Source organism: Leucoraja erinacea, chromosome 29 (assembly GCF_028641065.1).
Source record: "Leucoraja erinacea ecotype New England chromosome 29, Leri_hhj_1, whole genome shotgun sequence".
NCBI lineage: Eukaryota > Metazoa > Chordata > Chondrichthyes > Rajiformes > Rajidae > Leucoraja > Leucoraja erinaceus.
Genome location: NC_073405.1, coordinates 14,484,779 through 14,505,019, shown reverse-complemented (window position 1 = coordinate 14,505,019; position 20,241 = coordinate 14,484,779).

Below are 20,241 nucleotides of genomic sequence, written 5' to 3'. Positions count from 1 at the left end.
GAGATCGATACCAGGCACCCCCTGCACGGACACTCAGCACCTCCACCCCGACTGAAATCTAGAGCCAGTTTCTTGCAGACAGTCCCCCACCTCTCCAGACAACCTGCCTGAAACAGCAAGGACCAACATCTATCTATCTAATGAAGATAGGTTGAATGGAATGCAGCTCAACACACGAGCCCACGATGATGGAGAGAGTTGTCAATCACTCCGACCGAATGCCTCAGCTAAAGCGGGCACGACCTCCCATGGCCAACCTGGAAGACCCTCAACATTTTTACGAGGGTGGAGATACAGGGAGGTGCAAAGCACTTATGAAAGCATGGAAATACCAGGCAGAAGACACATGCAGCTGTGGAGCAGTACGGACAATGTCCCACCTACTGGAGTGTGACGACGCCCCCCAGTGCAGCCCCTTGGACCTGGCTGAACCGACCCGACCAGCTGTGACCTGCGCCAGATACTGGCAGAACGACATCTGAGATTGCAACGGACTCGAAGAAGAAGACTTCCTGACTGTTATACTTAATGCCCTGACCAAGCATACCGTATCACTTCTTCACCACTATATCTACTTGTATTGCCACTTTCAGGGAGCTGTGGACTTGGAGACCAAGATTGCTCTGTACATCAATGCTGTGAGGGTCTTGCCATTACTGTCAGAACCATTTTTCCTTGGATGGAAAGGTCCAACAGTGGAGGACATAGGTATAAGATTGGATTGGATTCCTTTATTGTCTGAATGAAATTTCGTTGCCTGCAGTCATACATATAATAATAAATAACAAAACATACAATACATACAAAACACACAATAAACACAAATTAACATCCACCACAGTGAGTTCACCAGGCACCTCCTCACTGTGATGGAGGCAAAAGTCTTAAAGTCTCTGTCTCTTCCCTCCTTGTTCTCCCTCTGCGCTGAGGCGATCCAGGCTTCCGTTGTTGTGTCCCCGCCGGATGATGGTGAGTAAGTCCCACGGCTCATCCGAGCTCCGCGATCGGGCCGGTTCAAGCTCCGTCGCCCGGGGTGGTTGAAGCTGCCGAAGATGCCGCCCTCCAGTCCAGCGGACACAGCTGTAGTTGCGGGAGCTCCGGAAAAACAGGTCACCAACCTGTGACCTGCGAGCTCCCGACGATGTCGTCCACCAGGCCCGCGGCCGAGCCCCGAATTCAGGTCGCCGCTGCCGGAACGCTACCTCAGCCCCAAAGACCCGAAGCCGCGCCACCGGAACGCCGGAGCGCCGCCTCAGCTCGGAATTCGGCCAGCCTTGCACTGGTAAGTCCTGGCTGGTTCTGCCTCTGGAGCCTCGAGGTCGGTCGCAGTTGGAGGCCGCCAGCTCTGCCATTAGGCCTCAGCTCAGACGGAGGCAGAGGATGGGGATACGACAAGAAGAGTCGCATTCGTCCGAAGGAAGAGACAAAAAAACATGTTTCACCCCCCCCCCCCCCCCACACACATACACAACCTAATAAACTAAAATTTAACTGAAGCAAGACAAAAGAAAACAAAAAAAGTAAAAACAGACGGACTGCAGGCGAGCCGCAGCCGTCAACAGCGCCGCCACTTCCGGCTTAGTGGGCGAGAGGGCGAAAGTTTAATGGAGATGTGCAGGCAGGTTTTTTTACCCAGTGAATGGTGGGGGGTCTGGAACGGGCAGCCAGGGATGGTGGTGGAGGCAGATATGATAGTGGTGTTTAAGATGCTTTTAGATAGGCAAATGGAAGGTGCCAGCAATGGCTGCCTCACCAACAGTCTGTCCCTTCTTTCTTTGTGTTTTAATAGTGTGTTAAATGTATGTTTTTAGTGTTTTTTAGCTTGTTTTATATGGGGGGGGTGGGCAAAACTTTTCTAATCTCTTACCTCGACGGAGATGTGATTTTTTCCTGTATTTCATCTCCATTCGCACTGCGGCCTAACATCGAGCAGTTGGCGGCCTTTGCCGGAGACCGATTTTGAGAGCTCCACCGCGGATGCCTGCGGACTTAACATCACGGAGCTCGCCATCCCATTGCCAGGGATCGACCTCGGAGGTCCAACCGTGGGTGCTGGTGAACTTTAACATCACGGTGCCCGGGGTCATTGCTTAGAGACTGACTTCGGGAGCTCCAAGCCACAGGAGCTTCAACTGCTCCGACGCGGAAGCTTTAATCGCCCCGACGCGGGGGCTTCGACCGCCGGCTGTGGGAGCTTCAATATTATTGTACCTTAATTGGTACACGTGACAATAAAAGACCTTTGAAACCTTTGAGATCTTTGAAGTGGAAAGAATAGTGCCCTGGAACATGTACATGCAGATTAAATCCGTTCAAATTGGCATCATATTCATGGCAACATTGTGCCGTATTGTTCTATCTTTTATCTTCCACTTGAGTTTAAACCATACAGACGAGGACTAACTTCCTCTTCACCTGCCCCACCACATCCTTACTGTAAAGGGGCAACCAGAACTGGCCACAACGCTCCAAATACAGCCTGTGCAAGGTATTATAGATTTGCATTGTGACTTCCTGACTCTTATACTTAATGCCCTGACCAAATAAAGCAAGCATACCGTATCACTTCTTCACCACTCTATCTACTTGTATTGCCACTTTCAGGGAGCTATGGACTTGGAGACCAAGATTGCTCTGTACATCAATGCCAGGCCTGTACGAAGCTTTTCAAAAAGGGGGGTGGCATGACAGGATTACAAAAAACTTAATGTGAAATAATGTGTGCGCTGCACAGATCACGAGCGCAAAGCGTGAAGTCTCTCGATGCCGGGGTCAGGGGCTCAGGGGTTTTAGATGCTCTCTGATGCATTCTGAGCCTTGTTTTGGAGCATTTTTGCACCAAATTTATGAACAATATTTCAGAAATTAACAGGAATCTGAGGTAGCTTTTTCACACAAAGGGTGCTGGGTGTATGTAACGAGCTGCCAGAGGAGGTAGTTAAGGCGGGGACTATCCTAATGTTTAAGAGACATTTGGACACGTACACGTATAGGACAGATTTAGATCGCTATGGGCCAAACGCGTGTGAGTGGGACTAGTGTACATGGGACATGTCGGTCCGTGTGGGCAAGTTGGGCTGAAGGGCCTGTTTCCACACTGCATCATTCTATGACTAAAAAGTGAAGAAGAAAAATGCATGTAGATAAGAAGAGCAGATTTGAAAGAGGAGTGAAATGTAAAGGCAGAGAGAGGTTTATGGGTGGATAGGAACATAGGAAAGGAGGGGGGAGAGTGGGCTTGGGCAGATGGGTGAAGGAAAAATAGTCACAAAGTGCTGGAGTAACTCAGTGGGTCAGGCAGCATCTGCGGAGAATATGAATAGGCGACGTTTCACAGAATGCTGGAGTAACTCAGCGAGTCAGGCAGCATCTGTGGAGAACATGGATAGGTGACATGCCACAGAGTGCTGGAGTAACTCAGTGGGTCAGGCAGCATCTGTGGAGAAAAGGTATAGATTATAGTTCGGGTCAAGACCGTTCTTCAGTAATATTCATGATGTGTCATGCATAGACATTCCTGAATGTTACCCAAACCATCGTGAGCTACTTTGTTACAGTGCTTGCCCTCTCCTATAACGTCTCTGCTGCCTTGGGTGATGCAGGACAGGACACAAGCTTTGGGAAATGGTGTGAAGCTGTTGCCGTCTGTCCCAGCCTGGTAAAAACCTGGATGGAGTGGATTTGGAGAGGATGGTTCCACTAGTGGGAGAGTCTAGGACCAGTGGCCACAGCCTCAGAATTAAAAGACATTCCTTTAGGAAAGAGATGAGCAGGAATTTCTTAAATCAGAGGGTGGTGAACTGTGGAATTAATTGCCACAGACAGCTGTGGAGGTCAAGTCAATGGACATTTTTCAGGAGGAGATTGGTAGATTCTTGATTGATAGGGGTGTCAGAGGTAATGGGGAGAAGGCAGGAGAATGGGTTTGAGAAGGAAAGATAGAGTCATAGGGTGATACAGTGTGGAAACAGGCCCTTCAGCCCAGCATGTCCCATCTGCACTAGTCCCGCCTGTCCTCGTTTGATCCATATAGCAATGTTACAAAATTTTGAGATTTTAAAAATCAAGTCTGCAATTTATCCCATCAGATAAAGCATAACAACAAGTTTAATTTGACACCAAATTCCCTTTCATATCTCAAGTATTAAAAAAGTTATGGCCATTTTCATACTCGGAAATTAGCATCTTGTTCCCTATTGATTTTCAATGGACATTACAAAAAAGCTGTGATCTTGGAAAGTCAAAAGCCCGTAACTTTCTTAAGAATTAAGAGAACTGAATGAAATTTTCACCTATCATAGATTGAAGCATTCTGAAAAAATATAAAACAATCTTACTTGGATGACATGAAATTAAAGCATATAATTAACTAATTACCTAATTGTAGCTAATTACAAAATTGACCGATGTGACAGAAATGGCAATAAACAACCAGACTGCCTTGAAAATTCAAAAATTTGATATTCTCAAGATCAGAACTTTAATATTATTGTATAATATGCTGTAAGTCAGTTATGGATAGGTAAATAAATTACAATTTCTAGCAAAAGACCAAGTCTTTATGGAGAAGATCAGCTGCTAGCTGGTACATTGGCATATCATAATCAGTAGCATCATCATACTCCTCAGACTGCAACCAATAAGCAACTCTGTACACGTTGTTTTTCCTCAATTTTTCAATTTTAGAAAAAAAAGGTAGAGATTATAAAGTTAAACGCTAAAACAAATAGTAAATACTAAAAAAGAAAATCATGTTTAATCAAAATTCAATTACTAGATATAAACATCTATCCATTTCTTAAATAGCCTAAGTGTCCAAAGATTATTCACAAATAATTCACAATATAACATGATTTTTATATCTAATTTACATTAATTTATAGGCCAAGGCCAAATGGAAGGAATTTAGTGTTCAATTGCTGTAAATAAATGCCCATTTAAATCGGCTTTCTAGTGGGTTCCTGTGAACGCGCTGGTTTAGAACGTTCACATCGCGCTGGATTAGTGCCCTCAAATGCCGAGAAAAATACTGCGGGATATAAAAAGCCCAAAATGAGCTACTCGCTATAGAAAACTTTATAAACAGGGTTATATACACGCCCCATTTAATGTAAAAATAAGGTACATACCTTTAATTGTTTGCTTTATAAAACCCTGGGGCTGCGAGAGGTTGCGAAGTGAGAGGGTGATTTTAAAATTATTATAACTATTATTCGAGGCCTATAAAACTAATACAGGTGCACAACCTTTTATCCGAAGTTCCAAATAACGAAAACCTCCGAATAGCGACATTTTTTCAGTCCTTGAAGAAAGGTCCTTGAAAACGTTCACCGAGGGCGGCCCGCAGAGGTGGCAGCAGAACCTCCGGTCGGTCCTCGAAGAAAGGGGAACTAAATCCCCATTCATAAAAGAGAAGGTGAGGGTATATTGCGCGGGAGGGTTAATAATTGACAATCTGCTGCTGCCTGCCCGCTGAGTTAAAAAGTTCCCACGGTAGACTCACGATACACAGTGTATCGTGAGTCTTGCATGAGAACATTTAAACTCAGCGGGCAGGCAGCAGCAAATTGTCGCTCCCTTAAGTTTCACCCCACCTACACCCCTCTGCTTCCCGTCCATGTGTGTGACCCCTTCCCTCCCCTCTCCAGCTCCCCGCCCATTGCGCGGGGGTTTTGCACTGTCTTCACGTCGGAGCTAGTGCCAGTCACCGGAGACGTCAGGACCAACGGGACACCGGCCCCCAGGCCCACTGCAAGCACGGAGATCCCAGAGACCCACAGCCAGCAGCAGCCCAGACCCGTTCCAATTCCAGAGGAACACGCTCCCCGTAGGGACCGAAGCTGATGGTGTGCAAGGTGCGTCTTGGTCTTGAGGTTGCGGATGAGGGGGCGCAGCTCGGGCTGTGACGTCTCCGGCCACCCCCTGTACAGGAGCTGAGACTGGGAACTGTGGAGTTGTTTGCAGTTGCAGAGGGAGGGGGCAAGGGCGGTACAGTTCCCAGTCTCAGCTCCAGTCCAGAGGGGTGACCGGAGACGTCAGGACCAACGGAACACCGACTGCAAGCACGGAGATCCCATAGACTCACAGCCAGCAGCAACTCTAGCCCAGCCCCGTTCCAACTCCAGAGGAACCCGGGTTGCGGATGAGGGGGCGCAGCTCGGGCTGTGGGCGAACTGCCACTTGTCGCTGTAGCGGCGCATCGGGGAGCGGGTTCCTGTTGGTCCTGGTGTCTCCGGCCATCCCCCTGGACAGGAGCTGAGAGACGTCAGGACCACCAGAAGCCGCTCCCTGATGCGCCGCTACAGTGACAAGTGGCAGTTCGCCCACAGCCCGAGCTGCGCCCCCTCATCGGGACACCGACCCCCAGGCCCACTGCAAGCACGGAGATCCCAGAGACTCACAGCCAGCAACAACTCTAGCCCAGCCCCGCTCCAACTCCAGAGGAACCCGGGTTGCGGATGAGGGGGCGCAGCTCGGGCTGTGGGCGAACTGCCACTTGTCGCCGTAGCGGCCCATCGGGGAGCGGATTCCTCTGGAGTTGGAGGGACAGGGAGACACAGCGGCTTTTGAGAATGGTGAGCAATCACTTCCAAAGTTCTGCCCACACAGTCAGTACACCTCTCCTACACTTGTCTTCCGTACTAAGATTATCTCGCAGAGAATGATCCCAGCCTAACCCTCCCTATTCTCTCCTATTCTGTAAGAAAAAACTACATTGAAGACTCAAACTCGCGATCGATTAACTGCCGGGAACGAGGCGCAAACTCGCGACCTTGCGGATATGAGCTGAGCACTCTACCACTGAGCCAGCCGTTAAAATCTACGCTAAAAATCTTCCATTCCGAAAGCTGAAAAATTCTGAATTACGAAAAGTGTCTGGTCCCAAGGCTTTCGGATAAAAGGTTGTGCACCTGTAATACCTTTTGCGACCGGGTCTTGCAGCGATTTTTCGTTAATGATTTACTAGGCTGAACATCTGCGATTAGAACAGCCTAGTAAAAATCGCGTTTTAAACCCGCCCCCTCCAAACAGCGCCAAAATCGCGGACATGGCTTTGGGCAGATTCCCAATGACGATTCAGGTAGGTTTTGTAACATACCTAATCCATATCCCTCCGAACCTGTCCTATCCATGTACCTGTCTACCTGTTTCTTAAATGTCACAACTACCTCCTCTGGCAGCTTGTTCCATACACCTACCACCCTTTGTGTGAAAAACATACCCCTCAGATTCCTAATAAATCTTTTGCCCTTCACCTTAAACTTATGTCCTCTGCTCCTCGATTCACTTACTCTGGGCAAAAGACTCAACCATATCTATTCAAATCATGATTTTATACACCTCTATTAGATCATCCCTCAGCCTCCTGTGCTCCATGAAATAGAGTCCCAGCCTACTCAACCTCTCCCTATAGCTCTGGCCCTCTAGTCCTGGCAACATCCTCATAAATCTTCACTGTACCCTTTCCAGTTTGATGACATCTTTCCTATAACATGGTGCCCAGAACTGAACACAATACTCTGAATGCGGCCTCACCAACTTCTTATGCAACTGCAACATGACCTCACAACTTCTATACTCACCTGACCCGCTGAGTTACTCCAGCACTCTGAAACGTCACAGAACAGGGCAAGATTAGCAAGTTTGCTGATGATACAGAAGTGAGTGGTTTTGCAGATAGTAAAGATGGTTGTGAAAGATTGCAGCAGGATCTGGATCAATTAGCCAGGTGGGCAGAGGAATGGTTGATGGTTGCATGGTTCCTTGAAGGTCATGTTGCAGGTATATCAATTGGTCAAAAAGTCTTTTGGCACTTTGGCTCTCATCAGTCAGAGTATTGAGTATAGAAGTTGGGAGGTCATGTTGCAGTTGTATAAGACATTGGTGAGCGCATTTAGAATATTGTGTTCAGTTCCGGGCACCTTGTCACAGGAAAGATGTCAAACTGAAAAGAGTACAGAGATCCCCATCCTGGATCAGTCCAATCAGGGTTTTGTCATCCACAAACTTGAGAAGCTTGACAGAGGTGTCTGTGGAGGTGCAGTCATTGGGTGTGAAGTGGTGATTGGAGTGGGGTGGGTGTAGAAGGGCCCAGTCTTTGCAGACTGAGGTCAGGCTGTGAGTGGGTGTGAAGTGGTTGGGTGGGGTGGGAAAGGTTCCACTCTTTTCATACTGGAGTCTTGCCTTAAGTAGGTGTGAAGTGGTGAATGGGAAGGAGAGGGTGCCGGGTCCATTCTTTGCAGACTGGGGTCTGGCTGTGTTTGTTGGGGAGGGGGTTTCAGGGTTACGTTTCTGATTTTCAAGCCTGCAGTAATACTCATTCAGGTTGTTCGTCAGCTGACGATTGTCCAAAGAGCGGGGGGCTTTCCTCTTATAGCTGTTGATTTCTTATATGCCCTTCCAAACTGAAGAAGAATCACTAGCTGAGAACTTGCTCCTCAACTTCTCAGAGTATCTTTCCTTGGCAGCTCTGATTCCTCTTCTCAGCGCTTTATCGATTAGGCTATTGGCTTGACGCATATTTGCCCCCAGCAATCCCCCCGATCTCAAAATGGAAATGTTACAACTGTATATAATGATCCCATTAAAATGTGTATTTATGTCACAAACTATGGAATTCATATTTTCCAGTATTGTTATCAAGGAAAAGAAAGCTGTTCCAATTGTTTGATATTATTTTATATTGTTTAATATTATTCATATGGAGGAGAAAATATAATAGCTCTAAAACCTACCTTAATTTTGCAATCTCACTCAAGATAATTCCCCTTTCCCTCTCCCCTTCCCATCTCTCCCTCTCCTCTCCCTTCCCCTCTCTCTCTCCCCCTCCCCCCTACCCCTCTCACATCCCCCCTCTTTCTTGCGGGGGGGCGCGAAGATGAAGGTGGCGCGGCCCCAGCGGGCAGGGGGAATGAATGTGGCATGAGCCCAGCGGGGGTGGCGTGTGCCCAGCGGGGGTCAGCGGGGGTGGCGTGGACCCAGCGAGGGTGGCGTGGGCTCAGCGGGGGTGGCGTGGGCTCAGCAGGGGTTGCATGAGCCCAGCGGGGGTCTGCATGGGTGGTGTGGGGGGAAGATGGCTTGGGCCCCGGCGGCGGGGGTAGGCGAGGGGAGCGGGCTCGGCCGCAGCGGCGACTGGTGTTGGGGTTACAGCTGTTGGGTTCAGATTCAGCCACTCCCGCCCGGGGACGAGAGAACAGAGGACTGGCCGTTTCCAAAGTGGAAACATTGATTATTATTTATTTTTTTCTCGATTTTTTTTTTTGGGTGACTTTTTTCTTAAGGGAAAAATAGGGGGGTGCGGTCACACCCAGCGCACCCCCCCTTTGGACGGCCATGAATGCTGTGAAGGGTCTTGCCATTACTGTACACTTTCACTTGTGCAGCTTACCCAGTGTTATGAATATTGATTTCTCTAACTTCAAGTAATCCTATCGTCCCCTCTCTCTCCGTCCCTCCCCCACTCTAGTCATCGTTTCACTCTCAACCTGTTGAGTTTCCCTTTCTCCATAACTCGTTATCATCTACCCCACAGCCAACAACGGACCATTTCTTTGATTATCGTTGCTTTTTACATCTTTCATTCATTTGTTCTATTTACCATCTATATCTCTTGTTTCCCTTTTCCCAAACTCTCTGTCTGAAAATGGGTCGACCCAAAACGTCACCTATTCCTTTTCTGCATAGATGCTGCCTGACCCGCTGAGTAACTCCAGCTTTTTGTGTCTATCTTCTTACATTAGTTTACTTACTCCCCCCCCCCCCCCCCCCCCCCCCCCCCATTCTAGTTTAAACGCACCCATGTAGCACTATACGTGAGAGAGCAAAGCTTGATCTACTTTCAGGTGATTGGGAAGGCCGAATGACTGATGTGTCCATAGTTGAGTTTTTTGACAGCAGCGACCACTATTCTATTACCTTTAAGACAGTTAAAAATAAAGACAGGGCGGGCTCACGAGTTAAAACTCTGAAGGGGGCAAGGCCAACCTTGTTGTTGTTCGACGGAATTGACTGGTGTTATTTGCGGGCAAAGGAACACCCAGAAAGTGGAATACTTTTAAAAGGGCCAAGAGTTCAGTGCATGCATGTTCCTGTTAGAGTGAAGGGAATGCCGGTGGGAGCAGGGCCGGCCTTAAGCCAATCGGACAAATTGCTCCCAATTGGGCCCCGCGCCTAACGGGGCCACGCACTAGGCTGGTGGGCAACACGCTCTATCCCCTCAGCAGCGACCCCAGTAAGTGAAATTCCTCACCAACAACAACACAGCCCCGCGGTTAACTCTCAATACTGTCACCACTTTCCGGGATACTATTCCCGTATCCCTTTCTTCACCCACACTTACCGGTATTTTACACCCGGGACACGGGGAACCCCTTACTACAACTTTAACTCAGACAGTTACTGTGAGCCTGCCAGCGGATGTGTACACAAGCCTGATGTTACCATGATAGTCACTGTCCGAGCAGCTGACTCTTATCTGGAGTTAGTCAGTCAAGATGCATTTGAAGCAAACAGCGCCGTCCGCTCCCAAAAGCAGCAGTTACCAAATGGAATAGCGTTTGATTTACGCCACACACTCACATGCATAAACGTGTGGACACAACAGTTCCTTCATTGTCACATCTACCAAGGTACAGAGAAATTATTTAGCATAGAGATCAGTGAGATTATTGTCGCACCCAAGTACACTGCCCAGTTAGCACATAATGCACAGAAACAGGCACTGAGTCTATATGCAATAGTCGGCAGGTATTGCCGTTATTTCACGGTCCCAACTGCAGGTGGCTATGAAGGCTTGTTGTAGCCTTCGTATCAACAGAAATATCACGTCCCCTTTCCCCCCCATTCGCACATAAAATGTGCGTGTGTGTGTGTAATACGGGATAAGCCATGGCTGCGATTGGTATGTGTAGTAACGAACAAGTGTGTCGAAAAAAAAGTGGTCAATATCAGCTTCACAAGGCTGAAGCTTGAGATGCTGCCAGGAGCACTGTCGCGTGGCGGCAGTGACAGCAGGTCACATTCCCCGCTCCCCCCCCATCATCAACTCGGGGCCTTCCGATTCCCGCCCTTCATTCCCACCCATCGGGAGGGAGCTGGACAGGGACGACATTCTATCTGACCACAGACTGAAACATTGATTGCAATGGAACATAGGTTGCAACCGCAGAGCCCATGCAGAATATTAGTAAACCTTCGTTAAATAACACGTGGAATAATGCAGTTTAATGGTAATTAGCAGGTACCCCAGCCTCCGTCACTCTCTGAGAAGCATAGATAGGATAGTCAGTCAGAACATTTTTACCAGTAAAGAAATGTCACAGACTAGAGGCCATAGCTTTAAGGTCAGAGGGGGAAAAGTTTAAAACACACCGCCAAGAGTGGTGGTGGAGGCAGATGTGATGGTGGCATTTAAGCTACTTTTGGATATGCCTATGGATATGCAGGGAATGGGGGATATGGATTAAATGTTGTCAGATAAGAATTGATCTTGACATTGTGGGCCAAAGGGCTTGTTCTTGTGCTGTATTGTTCTATGCATGCTGCCACACGAGTCCAATAAGTATTTAGCTTCTACACAATGCAGGCCACAGTGCGGTAGATGGGAGGTAGTGTTGTTACTGAAGCCTGCATCCTAGCAACAACTACAGAGCAATGCTGAGCTGCTCTCTATCTCATTGGACACCCTTGGACTAAATTTGATCGGACTTTACCTTGCATTGAATGTTATTCCCTGTATCATGTGCCTGTATCACCGTGGATGGCACGATTCTAATCATGCATCGCCTTTCTGCTGACTGGTTAGCGCGCAACAAAAGCTTTTCACTGTACACATGAGTCAACTAAACTCAAACACAAATAATCTAAACAAACACAAATAAACTAAACTCAAAAGGTCTGAGTAAAAACGGTTTGTTGACTTGCAGGATTCAATATCAAATTCTCCCACTTTAGATAACTCACTCTTTCTGTTTTGTATCAGAATCAGCCATGTCTGCCTGTCAGCATCACTTTGTTCCTGTTTTTCATTAGGCACGTCGCTAGGTCTGACGCACAGCCTTATCATTGGCAATACACCACACAAACAAGGCAGCTTAATTTGACCAGAACCAGGGGCCACAGTTTAAGAATAAGGGGTAAGCAACGGAGATGAGGAAACACTTTTTCTCTCAGAGAGTTGTGAGTGTGTGGCATTCTCTGCCTCAGAGGGCGGTGGAGGCAGGTTCTCTGGATGTTTTCAAGAGAGAGCTGGATAGGGCTCTTAAAGATAGCAGTCATATAGCTGTAGAAACCTCCCTCCCTCCATAACTCCCTTGTCAATTCTTCCCTTCCCTCTCGGTCCACCCCCTCCCCGGGCACTTTCCCTTGCAACCGCAAGAGATGCAACACTTGTCCCTTTACCTCCCCCCTCGACTCCGTTCAAGGACCCAAGCAATCGTTCCAGGTGCGACAGAGGTTTACCTGCATCTCTTCCAACCTCATCTATTGCGTCCGCTGCTCTAGATGTCAGCAGATCTATATCGGTGAGACCAAGCGGAGGTTGGGCGATCGTTTCGTCGAACACCTCCGCTCGGTCCGCAATAACCAAGCTGACCTCCCAGTGGCTCAGCACTTCAACTCCCCCTCCCACTCCGCCTCCGACCTCTCTGTCCTGGGTCTCCTCCATGGCCACAGCGAGCAGCACCGGAAATTGGAGGAACAGCACCTCATATTCCGTTTGGGGAGTCTGCACCCCGGGGGCATGAACATCGAATTCTCCCAATTTTGTTAGTCCTTGCTGTCTCCTCCCTTTCCTCAGCCCCCCTGCTGTCTCCTCCCATCCCCCAGCCTTCTGGCTACTCCTCCTTTTCCCTTTCTTGTCCCCACCCACCCCCGCCCCCGATCAGTCTGAAGAAGGGTTTCGGCCCGAAACGTTGCCTATTTCCTTCGCTTCATAGATGCTGCTGCACCCGCTGAGTTTCTCCAGCTTTTTTGTGTAACCTAGCTGTAGAAACCCTTTGGTTTTACTTTCACCTTACTTGCCAAAGCAACCTCATATCTTCTTTTAGCTTTTCTAATTTCTTTCTTAAGATTCTTTTTTATTCTTTATACTACTCAAGCACCTCATTTACTCCATGCTGCCTATAATTATTGTAGATCTCTCTCTTTTTCCGAACCGTCCAATTTCCCTTGAAAACCATGGCTCTTTCCAATTATTACTATTTTCTTTCAACCGAACAGGGACATAAAGATTCTATACTCTTAAAATTTCACCTTTAAATGTCCTCCATTTCTCTTCTACATCCTTCCCATAAAACATTTTGTCCCAATTCACTCCTTTTAAATCCTTTTGCATATCCTCAAAGTTAGCCTTTCTCCAATCAAAAATCTAAACCCGTGGTCCAATTCTGACCTTCTCCATAATTATATTGAAACTAATGGTATTGTGATCACTGGACCCGAAGTCCTCCCCAACACATACCTCCGCCACCTGACCTGTCTCACTTCCTAACAGGAGGCCCAGCACTGCCCCCTTCTCTAGTAGGCACCTCTATGTATTGCTGCAAAAAACTATCCTGCACACATTTTATTAACTCCAAACCATCCGGCTCTTTTACAGAATGTGTTTCCCAGTCTATGCGTGGAAAATTGAAATCTCCCACAATCACTACCTTGTGCTTACTATTAATATCTGCTATCTCCTTACATATTTGCTCTTCCAATTCTCGCTCCCCATTAGGCGGTCTATAATACACCCCTATAAGTGTTGCTACACCTTTCCCATTTCTCAGTTCCACCCAAATAGCCTCCCTAGATGAGCCCACTAATCTATCCTGCCAAAGCACTGCTGTAATATCTTCCCTGACAAGCAATGCAACACCTCCACCTCTTGCCCCTCCAATTCTATCACACCTGAAGCAACGAAATCCTGGAATATTTAGTTTCCAATCACAGCCATCCTGCAACCATGTTTTTACTTGGGAAAGGAGCAGAGTCAGGGAAAAACTAACCTGTGCACCTAGAACTTTGACAGTTACTAGACCAAGTGCAGACCCGTTGGGTCTGTTCCCGCAATGTGCGGTTGCAATGGGGGGGGGGGGCGGCCTGATGTCATCGTGCAATGCCATGTGCTAGGTGTACGCTGTCAAGACGCTGCATACGATGTCAAGACGTTGCGTACAACGTCAAGACGCTGCATACGCCCGTGGGGGTGGGGGAAGGATTTTATTAAAAATGTGTACAGAAAAATGTCTAATGGTAATGAGGAGTCGATATGCAAATGTAAAAGTGAAATTGATAGAGAAATGGAAAAAATCGAGTTTTTGCATGTGGTTTTGGCAGACCAAGGATTCAAAGGCCAAAAATCTAATGTGAAAATCTAATCTGACATACACCCACATACAAACAAACACACGATACACACAGTTTTAAAAGTATATATAAATAAAGTCATGAAGTCATACAGCATGGAAACAGGCCCTTCGACCCCAATAAGCGAGATTAATACTTATTATCCTACAGTATAGAAGCACTGAGGTTAGATACCAGGCTGAATGAAGATCACCATCACCAACAAAAAGAGCATTGTGCTGAGAACATAGTAGCTCAGAATAATTTTAAAAATTGATCATAAATCAGATCTGATCAGGTCATGGTGGAAATATCGTGTGGGAACACTTTGCTTTGAAATGTTTTTAAAACATCTGTCATAATTATATATGACCTTCCACGCCCTGCAACTGTTATCTAGCGATATCCATTGCTCAATTAAACTACTTAAGATACTGCTGTAATCAAAATTTAATTCTATCTGTACATCATGATACATGTGTGTCCGGCCGGTTGACTCGGATGAGTCGGGCCAGGATGACTCGCTGCCGGGGAGAATGTGGAGGTGACCGCCTTTCCCACATGGAACAAATGCTCCAACGTGACATGCCCCGCAAGATGGAGTATGGTCACCATGGGGGTCATCGCACACCCATGACAGCACCTTACCCAGGGGTGTATAATGCATCTCCCTCGACAGAGGGGAGCATTACGGGCCAGGGCTGGGCTGGCCCCGAAGAAGGGGACATGGCTGAAGAAACCGGCAGTGTGCTGGGGGTGCAGGATCCAAAAGAGCTGCTGGGAGTGGTCATGAAATTTGCGGTGCCACCGCAATCAGGACAGCCGTTACAATCCAAACTGGCGGCCAGCATCGACTACCTGTCTTTCCATCCACTACAGGAGCAGGTAATCAACGAGACTACAGCAAAATACATGCCTCCGGAGAACTGTGTCTCATTAAATGTCCCTGCAGTAAATAGTGCTATCGGGGGGTACATTGGAGCTGGCATAAGAACGCAAGAAGTTAAAATGCAGAAGATTTTGAAGCTTCTGACATCGGGCATAACGGCGTTCGCTCGTTCCGTGGATGGAACGGAAATGACGGACACACAACAGGATACACTGGCGCTGCTCTGCAATACTCAATATGAGATGAATTGCCAAAGTAAGAGCGCGATTAGACCTGCACTAAACCCCAAATTTGCAGGGTTGTGTAAGACAGCTGCTACACAACCACAAATATTGCTATTTGGAGGGAATTTATCAAAACAGGTCAAAGAGCTCAATGAGGAGGCTAAAGCTGTCGGGCTCATGAGGGCGTCATCATCAACGAGCAAAACCACTTACCCCAGACGGCAGCACCCCTATGCATCCACCAGCAGGCAACGACACCAGGACGCTGTTGAAAGCACGAGGGCCGCGCAACAACCATGGAGGTCTTTTTTAGGCCAAGGCCCAGAGCGACCCTCATGGAAGATGCGCCAACCCCGCACTCCGGCGCCTCCTCTGCAGAAGAGGCGGAAACCAAAGAAGTGAATGTGCCACCGGTAACCATGGAGGTAGGTGGGTCTGGTTCCTTCCAGAACACAAAAGGTGTAGGTTCTGTATTAACAGGGGGAACGTTACATCTGTTTGGGGAGGCATGGAGGTCTATTACTACTGACCATTATATACTACAAAGTATTCAGGGATATGAAATTGAGTTTATCCAAAAAGACATGCCCCCAGTTCAACATGTGCCTAACCGAGAGTTTGTGCTCTCACAACAGGAACACTGGAAGGACACGCAGAACTGGGGAGGTTACATGCCATAGGAGTAATAGAGAGATCAGAACATGACTCTCTAGAATTTGTATCCAACACATTCACAAAAACCAAAAAAGATGGTGAATGTTGCATCATCATCGACTTGACAAAACTGAATACTTTTGTAAAGTATATTCATTTCAAAATGGAAACTTTTGTTACTGCCAAGCAATTAGTTTCCGAAGGATACTTCATGGCATGCATCGATCTAAAAGATGCATACTATTCGGTACCCATACAAAAGGATCATCGTCATTACCTAAAATTTAACTGGATGGGGCAACGATGGCAGTATAAAGCATTGCCTAATGGATCAGCCCCAAGACTATTTACCAAGATATTAAAACCTGCCTTGGCACTACTCAGGAAACAAAAACATATTGTAGTGGCATATCTTGATGATATATTAATTGTGGGGAAAACCTTGGAACTAGCTCAATCAGCAGTCTTAGCTACCAAACTTTTGTTTGAAAAACTGAGGTTCATCACCCATCCAGATAAATCTAATTTGACGCCATCCACAACTATGGACTGTCTGGGTTTCACAATTAACTCTATCCACATGTCTGTAACATTGCCAAATAATAAAGCAGCAGACTTAATGGAAGCCTGTAACAACCTGGTTGCCACGACCTGTAACAACCTGGTTGCCATTCGGCAGGTAGCAAGAGTAATTGGGAAACTTGTAGCAGCATTTCCAGCTACATTGTTTGGACCTTTGTATTATCAACATTTACAAAGGGCAAAGGTGCAAACACTAAAACAACATGCAGGTCATTTTGATTGACCTATGCAATTACCAGCCAAAGCAATATCAGAGTTACAATGGTGGAAGCAAAATATTTGGCATAGTTCCAGCCCCATCATTATTAGTAACCCATAATTCACATTACAAACTGATGCCAGTGCTCATGGCTGGGGAGCTACTAACACTATATCCAGTACTGGTGGTAGATGGAACATACAGGAATCATCGTTACTACAAACACTGTTTATAAACTATTTAGAGATGTTGGGTACATTTTATGGGTTACAAGCATATTGCTCAACAATGCACCATCTGCATGTCCGTCTACAAATTGATAATACCACAGTGGTGGCATATATTAATCATATGGGTGGAATAAAATCGATATAATGTGACAATCTGGCCAATACAATCTGGCAATGGTGTGTCAACAGACATATTTGGCTGTCAGCAAATTACCTACCAGGTAAGATTAATACAGTGGCAGACACCAAGTCACGAAAATTTAATGACATCACTGAGTGGATGTTGGACAACAAAGTATTTGCTGATATTGTAAAGCGATATGGAACACCAGATATCGATCTCTTTGCATCAGGACTTAATCACCAGTTGCCAACATATGTCGCTTGGGAACCAGACCCTGGGGCAGCAGCGATGGACGCTTTCTCTCTGGACTGGGGAAAATTGTTTTTCTATGCTTTTCCCCCCCTTCTGCCTCATCAGTCGGGTTCTACGCAAAATACAATTGGACTCGGCATCAGGTATTTTGGTAGTACACGATTGGCCTACTCAGCCATGGTTCCCTGTGGTCCTCAACATGGTCTCAGAACCATGTATGTCCATCGCTAAACGACCAGATCTATTGGTCCATCCTGTAACGGGCAAGAGTCACCCATGCCATGACAGGATCAATCTGTTGATTTGCAGAACCTAAAGAGACCACTGCTGGATCTGAGGCTGATGGACAGGACTATGAACATGATCACGGCGGCCTACCGGGAATCAACAAAGAAGCAATACCTCTCGTGTATAAGGAAATGGGAGTTGTATTGCACAAGGACTGGTATAGCATATAACACAGCTACAGTTACCAATGTCCTAGAATTCCTGTACAGCCTTCATTTCGATGAAGGGCTGAGCTACAGCGCTATCAATTGCGCTAGGAGTGCCCTGTCAGCATACTTGTGGCAGGGACCAGGACAGCATTCCATGGGATCTCACCCTCTAGTTGCTAAACTCATGAGGGGTATATACAACACAAACCCTCCTAGAGCGAGGTACTCCCAGATATGGGATGTCAGTGTTGTTCTAACATTGCACAGGGGTTGGTCACCAGCAATGTCCCTGTCCCTGGAGAAGCTGACTTTAAAAACAGTTATGCTGATGGCACTGGTCTCAGCTCAAAGGGTCCAGTCCCTACATAAACTGAGGCTGGATAACATGACTATATCAACTGACAAGATAAATTTTCGGATCCTGGAGTTGGTTAAGCAAAACAGACCAGGATCATCAGGACTTAATTTGGAATTCCAGGCATACCCATCAGATACCCGACTGTGTGTTATGACACACCGTCTGCTATATTTAAAGTCCACAAAAACCATAAGAGGTAGTGAATTGGCACTATGGATCAGCCATAAACAGCCTCATAGCAGGGTATCAGTGCAGACCATCTCTAGATGGCTCAGACAGGTTTTGGGAGCTGCTGTGGTGGATACTGACATTTTAGAATCTCATTCCACCAGGGCTGCAGCAACATCGGCAGCTACAGAAATGGAAGTGCCTATGGACCATATCCTGGCTACAGCAGGATGGTCTAAGGAGAAGACCTTCCACCTCTTTTATAACAAACTGATCACCAAACCTGTGGTGTTTGCAGAAACAATTTTAAATTCTGTAATATGATTTATCTCAAGGGATCATTATTATTTTGTTAAAATAAATTGTTATTGTTTGAATTTTGATTCATGTTTGAATACGATAACATACTTCCTCCCTTGGACAACTACGGCAGTGAGTGAAGCATGGACTCGTTCCACGGCATGAAATCACAGATCTTTAAAATCTTCACGTAGTCATTCACGTGACTCCAAAGTAAAATGGTAAGATTAAACGAGTACTTACCAGTTTGAAGTTTGATCTTTATTTTATGAAGAGTTACGTCGAGGGATTACGTGCCCTCCACGCCCACCCTCTATCATAGAGGTCAACTGGTATTCTAGTTGCTCTTATCTTACTATGTTTTTCACTTCCTGTTGTCTGTGATTTCACGCCGCTGCTCTGAAGAATGTCGCGCATGATGCTTTCTCACTGGACTGGGGAAAATTGTTTTTCTTTGCTTTTCCCCCCTTCTGCCTCATCAGTCGGGTTCTACGCGAAATACAATTGGACTCGGCATCAGGTATTTTGGTAGTACCCGATTGGCCTACTCAGCCATGGTTCCCTGTGGTATCTTGTATCTTGTATCTTGTATCTTGTATCTTGTATCTTGGTCCTCGACATGGTCTCGGAACCATGTATGTCCGTCGCTAAACGACCAGATCTATTGGTCCATCCTGTAACGGGCGAGAGTCTTCATGCGTGCTGGCGGGGTCTTCACATAATCCCTCGACGTAACTCCTCATAAAATAAAGATCAAACTTCAAACTGGTAAGCACTCGTTTAATCTTACTATTAATGTATAAAGTCAAAGAGACATCGGGCAGCTTGAAGAGAGTTTAACTTGTCCATGTTATCTGCAGGGAGAGAGTGTTTATCGTTGGACTATGGACATCCCTGATGAGCTGAATTCTTGGAATCTTGTCAGCCAGAGTGTCATTTGACCGCACTTTGCACCTCACCAACCTCCTGCACACTGCACACAGCCTCCCTCCCCTCCCTCCCTTTCCTTCCCCTCCCTATCTTCCCTCACCCTCCCTCTTTCTCCCCTTTCTCCTTCCTTCCCTCCATCCCCTTTCTACCTTCCCTCACCTCTCTCTTTCCCTTCATCCCATCCTTTTTTACTTTCCCTCTCTCTCTCCAGAGGATTGGCGGGTAGCAAACGTAACCCCACTTTTTAAGAAGGGAGGGAGAGAGAAAACGGGGAATTACAGACCAGTTAGTCTAACATCGGTAGTGGGGAAACTGCTAGAGTCAGTTATTAAAGATGGGATAGCAGCACAATTGGAAAGTGGTGAAATCATTGGACAAAGTCAGCATGGATTTACGAAAGGTAAATCATGTCGGACGAATCTTATAGAATTCTTCAAGGATGTAACTAGTAGCGTGGATAGGGGAGAACCAGTGCATGTGGTGTATCTGGACTTCCAGAAGGCTTTCGACAAGGTCCCACATAAGAGATTAGTATACAAACTTAAAGCACACGGCATTGGGGGTTC